Raw genomic sequence first — 6,403 nt, 5'->3', positions numbered from 1 at the left:
AGCTTGTCCGGGGGAACACCAAGGCTTTCCCAGTGCACCCAAGAGATATAATCTCTCCAGCATGTGTCGTGTAATCTCTCTCCGGGGCCTCCTCCCGGTGGAACATGCCAGGTACACCTCACCCAGGAGGCATCCATATCAGATGCCTGAACCACCTCAGCTGGCTCCTTTCAATGTGGAGGAGCAGCAGCTCTACTCTGAGTCCCTCCCGGATGGCCAAAATTCTCATCCTTAAGAGGAAGCTAATTTCCGCCGCTTGTATATGCGATCTCATTCTTTTGGTCACTACCCACAGCTTGTGACCATGGGTGAGGGTAAGGACGTAGATCGACCAGTAAATCGAGAGCTTCGCTTTTACTCTCAGCTCTCTCTTCACCACAATGGACCCCGTACATCGTTCTCGTCACTGCAGCCGTAGCACCAATCCGATCTCACGCTCCCTTCTCCCGTCACTCGTGAACAAGAGCCCGAGATCCCAAAGGTGCTCTAATTAATTGAGATCTGGTGACTGTGATGGCCACTTGACTGCAGTGAATTCAATGAGATTTTCAGGAAACCTCACCATTGCATTACCAGTAGCCTAAATAACAAAGCAGCTTTTAATGCTGTTTATGCCAAATTCTAACCCTACCATCTGAATGTTTCGGCAGAGATCGAATCTCATCGGACCAGGCGATGATTTACCAGTATACATACTATTGTCCAATTTCGGTGAGTCTGTGTGATTTGTAGCCTGAGTTTTCTGTTATTAGTCACCTGGTGTGATCTTCTACTGCTGTAGCCCATCTGCTTTAAGTTTGGATTGGTTGTGCTTTCAGAGATTTTGCAGACCTTGGTTGTAATGAGTGGTTGTTTGAATTATTACTGGCTTTCTATCAGCTCAAAGCAGTCTGGTCTTTGCCTCTTACTTCTGGCATCAACAGGGCATTTTTCCCTCACTGAATGTTTTCTTTTTTCAGACCATTCTCTGTAAACCCTAGAGACGAATCCCAGTAGATCACCAGTTTGTGAGACCATCAGCAACCACGCTACATTCATAGTCTCTTAAATCACCTTTCTCCCCCATTCTGATGCTCAGTTTGAACTCCATCGTTTCATCTTGACCATGTCTACAGGCTTAAATGCACTGAGTTGCTGTCCCATGATTGTCTGCTTAGATATTCTCTCTAAAGAGCAGTCGAACAAGGGTACCTAATGAAGTGGCCAGTGAAGGTAGATCCTTCTGCTTGTGGGCAAATACCACGCTAATTAGTAAGCTTTTGAGGTTTTAGTAGGTGGATTTTTTTCACAGACAGACCCAAGCTAGGTGTTTCCTTTATTTCCGCTCTGGTCTCAGGCTCTAACTCCAGCATCAATGTGCATACTTGAGCTTGGTCTTCTAATCTAAAACTTGCCACGAAACTCTTCATTTAGCTCCAAACCTTTCTTGTCCTGACCTCATTTCTAATAACACACAGGCAAATGAAAGTTGGTTCTACATTGCACAAAAGTCCATAACTCAATTAAAATGGTGTATTTTTAATATTTTACTGCAAACAAACAATTTAAATCTGTTAATATCCTTAGTGGGGTTTTAGCATTTCCTTTGCAGAGCCTCAAATACTGGCAGAGCTAAGCACAAATCCACTAAACAGTGTATGAGGGTGAATAGCCTACAGGTAGCTTCCTCTTTTTTAGTCATTAGTCACTGAGGTTGCACATGGTGTTTTTCATAAAACCACTGTTCCTATGAGGCCATCCATATTCAAAAGGTAAAGAATTCATCACAGGAAAACTATTTTCCAGAACATTTTAATGTGAAACAAGAGAAACCTATAGGGGTTGATGGGTATGGCTGTCTGATAAACTAATGACCTCCATCTCTCAAACACCAACACACATGCACACAAATGGTGACACTATAGCCCAAAGCCAGATCCTTGTTTACAAAAGCCTTTGGTCTTTGAAATGCAGGTGCAGGCTTGGATTTTGGCAGGCACCAGAGCAAGACATGCTACATGTGAGAAATGGCAAATTCTAAGAAAAGATCAACTGTTCAGCAGGTCACTGAATTTTTAACTTCAGAGAGCCTTGAGAAGCCACTTAAAGTTATTCTTCGGCGTGCGAAGCCATTCATGCATTTATGAAATTCCAGTGTTTCAAGGACAATATCAGTTCTGCTTAGCGTTTATTAAAGGGTTAGAGTCAGGGTCAGGGTCTGTTGATCGGCGGACAGAGGCGGTTTCTCGCAGCTTTAGTACAGTTTTGTGTTTTTCCCGAAGTCGCAAAAGTATGACGTCACAACATTCTGATTGGTCACTTGCAATGTTGATCCTGGAACAACATTTACTACTTACTATTACTTACTATTTCTAATGTGAGAAATAAGAAGAAAGAAAGGACACTAGAGGCCTATTTCTAGATTTATGGATCTTCCAGTAAAGCAAATGTTGTTGTACCAATTTTAAGATAACAACCGACATTTTGACTTGTGGATTGCAAAAAATCCTGCTTTTTCAGTGGCTAAAACAAGCTTGCATTCATTTTTAACATCAGAATTAAAAAATGCTGATTGTCAGGAAATGTCATGAAAGTTTCCAGAGCCACTCTTATGTTTTCACTTCCAGCAGATCCCTTTATTTTCTCCCAGGGCTTTTCCAGACTAAAAATAGTCATTAGTCATCCACTTGCCAGCTCATTTAGGATGAGCTGTTACCCTGGAAAAATGTTGTTTCATAAAAACTCCCGTGTCTGCTTACATTCTGCAGGTACACAAACCTTTCATCTATATTGAATCTACTATGAACCCTTGAGTGCTCCAGCATTAAAACAAATGCACCTGCATTTCCTCCCTGTTATTATTCAGTATTCGACAATGCGGACGTATGCGCGCTTGGTATGCAAATAAGGTCATGAGGCATCTGTGGGGGCTGACATAATAAAGTTGTCAGCATTCATTCGCGTCACCATATAGAGTGGATCCAAATGGAGATGAAGCTGTGGCAGAAGCTGGCCAACCAGTGGTAATGACGATATTAATTAAAGATGTCACAATGCTAAGAGTTAAATAATGCTGATTGTATAGCAATGACTGTAATGGCAGTAATGACGATGAGGCGATCATATGAGCGACGGGGGTTTGATTCTGCAGGCGACGGATGGTTGTAGTCATAAGCATGACCTTGCCTTTTGCAGCCACTCGTGTCCGATTCAGACTGAAGCTTCCTCATCAGTATTTCATGCATGCTTGCTGGCCTGCAGTGGAATTTATGGGGCTTAATAGCTGTGACCATTATCTCTACACAGAGTAGTACCACCCTATTAGGGCAGATTAAACAACCAATGCTCCCTCTGAGGTGTTGTGCGCACAATGCATCATAATGACTTGCACTCTGTAGCCTGCAGCACAGGGAAAGGGACTCTGGACTTGGACTGAGGAAGAGCACTGTTTACAAGGGGCTATTTGGAGGGAAGAGATGAGGGGAGAGGAGGAGAAAAAGAGAGGGAAAATATGTAAGCAAAAAGAGGAATGAGCGAAAAAATACTACCTAGGGAAAGATGTAATTGAGCAGAGAGAGGTGGTACTGCTGCAGCGATGACATCACTGACTCCTTGGAAAGGTTTTCCCCTCGTTCTGCCTCATTTCCTCAACAGGAGGTTACGGCTGATAAGGACGGTTATCAGACACTTAGTAGCCTTTTGAACTGGAGAATAAAATGCCAGACACAAAAATCTATCAATCAGAGTGTTTACAGGGCTATAATTAATAATGAGAATCTAATGCGCTCGAGGATTTTTCTCTGTATGGCAGCTATAGCAAGGGAGAAAATGACTTTTAAATGCACGACGTTGCAGAGAGACGGGCGGACAGATGTTCCACGCTGCTGGAAATCCAGGGTTATGTTACTGCAAAGGGATTCAGCCTCCTCAGTGCAGCGTTACGGTTGCTCGCCTCAACACGAGAACTCATTTTATAGGGGTTTGCGTCTTAGCAACAAAGTTTTAGAGCTCTTATTATAGGTTCTTACCAGAGCAATTAGAGACGAGCAGTTTGCCTCAGGGTAACGGCGTTATCGACCGCTGGGGATTCCAGCCGAGACTGTAACAGTTCTAGTTGACGCTTTTGACTGACACACTTTTTAAATGGGCTCAACGGGGAGGAAACTGGAGCCCGGAGGTGCCGGTGACATTAGAGGGATGCTTGTGACTTAGTAACCTCTCCAGAGCACCGAGGAAAAACACGATCAAGCCAACGTCAAGTTCGCTGGCAGGCAAAGAGGCTGTGGAAGATGCAGAAGTAGCAGCACACCAGAGCTGATGCCGCCGTTTCTCAAGGGTTGCCTGGTTTAAAGGCGCTCTCTGTCAGTTTAACACTTCATTATCAGTTCACTTGTCATAGGGAAGCAAGATTTGTGTAATGCTTTCTGAGGCTCCACAGCCTGTAAGAAATAGACTCGATGATGTCTTTAGAGTTATCCCCTTGGACTCTGAGAATAACTCGAGGCAGGAATTTGAGAAATGCATGTCAGAGTTGCACCTATAATAATAACTTTTCTATACATTAAAGAAGTGTATGTATCCATATGATTCAGTATTACATTCATCTATGCATACATAATTCTTTGCACACATTTGGTAGGAACTACAGTAAAAATATATGCAGTAATTAAAGCGATTAAGGAAAAGATTGCCCATAGAAAGTTTTCAGCAACTGTGTGAAATAAACTACTGATTCAACCCACATGATGGGCTTAGGAAGGTTCCACAGTTTAGGAGTTACAGCCTCAGAAGTGTGGTCACTGCGTGAAAAGAGTTCAAAGACCCTGATTAGATGATCAGAGAGGCTGAGTGCTAGAATAAGGTCTCAGCAGGTCCTGTGTGTAAGCAGGGAGACTGGCCATTGCAGAAATTCCAAGTCCTACATTTTTGTTTTAATTCTTAACCCACATCAGTGTATTGCTCGTGTTTTGGTGTAGAGGCTTTTTAACATTGTAGGAGTTTGAAACTCCGGCCCTGCTGGTATTTGTTTTCTTATAATTCTATTAACTTAAAAAGACAGAGTAAAAATCTTACAACTGCAGTCTTCAGCGTTCCCGTGAACCGCACATCAAACACATTTCTGCACACTGAATAATACAGAACAAAATATACTTTTCTCAGATTGCATAAAAATCTCACATCCCACACTCAGAAAATCCACCTCCCAAATGCTCCCACTGACCCATTAACTGCTCTGGACAATAAACACGAGATCCCACAGATTTTTACACGTGTCTGTTCTTAACAACTCTAATCACAAAGAACTAAATAAGGCAGTTCTGGCCTCAGGGTTTAGGGATGTTCAATGAACCGTGAAGTCCTGCATTGTTACATTAGTGCTCAGCGAGGGAAGAAAGTAAGATGCTGCACCGCTTGAACACATGGTGTATGCTTCATTTGACTCTTACAAGACTCTCAAGCATAGCTCGAAATTTGTGATATGCTTGTAGGTCGTAGAGTGGAAGTGAGTGCGTATGTATGCAAGCGGGGCAATCACTGCAACGGCAAACATAAGACAGTGAGGGAAGCAAGTGAAATGTTTTACTAGACATGCACAGTTAAGCAAAGCATGCCTGTTGTATCTATCATTCACCCTAAAGTGGATTTTCTTCAACTAATTAAAGTCGCAGCAACTCAGTCTTCTTGATTCCCATTCAGAATCTACCTCTCTCTCTCTCTCTCCCTCTCTCTCTCCGATTGTGTGGCGCCATAGTGAAAAACACTGCAGTTCTGAGCCAGTCAGTGAGAGCCAGGAGCCTATACACACAGTCTCTCTTCCTCATTCAGTTACTGGCTCACTCTCTCTACTCTAATCACGCGCTGCTCCTCGCCTCCTCACTGCATCTGTCCTCTTCTCCCTGAAGTGAGAAACCATGCATCCTCCTTTCTCCTCCTCCTCCTCCTCCTCCTCTCTGCTCGTCCATTGCTGTTCCAGGGTCCCTTTATCACACAGAGTCCACTTGCTGCAAAGCCGGGGACCATAAAAGCTCTGCTACTTGCTCGAGGACTTTGGAGACGGGACAAGGCTGTTTGCCAGGTCTGAGGACATCTGTGGGAAATGCCGCTTCAGCTGGGATGCAGATCTTTCTGGGACCCCCGCTCAGCACGTAACAGCGCTTGATCGCTCTCAAAGTTCCAGGAGAAGGAGCATCAATCAAGACTCTCATCCAGCTCCGTCCTTGTTTCTCACAGAGCGCCGGCAACTCGCTGCGTGTAAGAGCACTTGTGTAAATGAAGATTTGGTTCACGTGTGGAAGCAAATGCCAGAAATGCTTGTGCATGTGCAGCATTTATTCGCGAGCATTTGCGTTTCTGTGAAAGCATGACCTTATTTTTAAGATGTGTGACAGGAGTGAGACACTGTCTGTGAGCGTGTGTGTGTGTG

The 6,403-nt window shown here is 43.8% G+C and overlaps 1 protein-coding gene across 3 annotated transcripts in view; it reads left to right on the top strand.

Annotated features, from left to right (window-relative positions):
* Positions 1-6,403, top strand: part of kcnab1b (potassium voltage-gated channel subfamily A regulatory beta subunit 1b) — a 44,111-nt gene that overhangs the window by 2,716 nt on the left and 34,992 nt on the right. The window contains exon 2 of one of the 3 annotated variants that reach the window (XM_005721234.2): positions 5,954-6,231. The exons of the other annotated variants lie outside the window; for them this stretch is intronic. The gene's annotated coding sequence lies outside the window, so the exon portion shown is untranslated. The remainder of the gene's footprint in view (positions 1-5,953; positions 6,232-6,403) is intronic. 3 annotated transcript variants of the gene reach the window in all.

Source organism: Pundamilia nyererei, unplaced genomic scaffold (assembly GCF_000239375.1).
Source record: "Pundamilia nyererei isolate P.nyererei 1_Seehausen unplaced genomic scaffold, PunNye1.0 scaffold00004, whole genome shotgun sequence".
Lineage (NCBI taxonomy): Eukaryota > Metazoa > Chordata > Actinopteri > Cichliformes > Cichlidae > Pundamilia > Pundamilia nyererei.
This window is presented reverse-complemented; position numbering and strand designations above follow the sequence as displayed.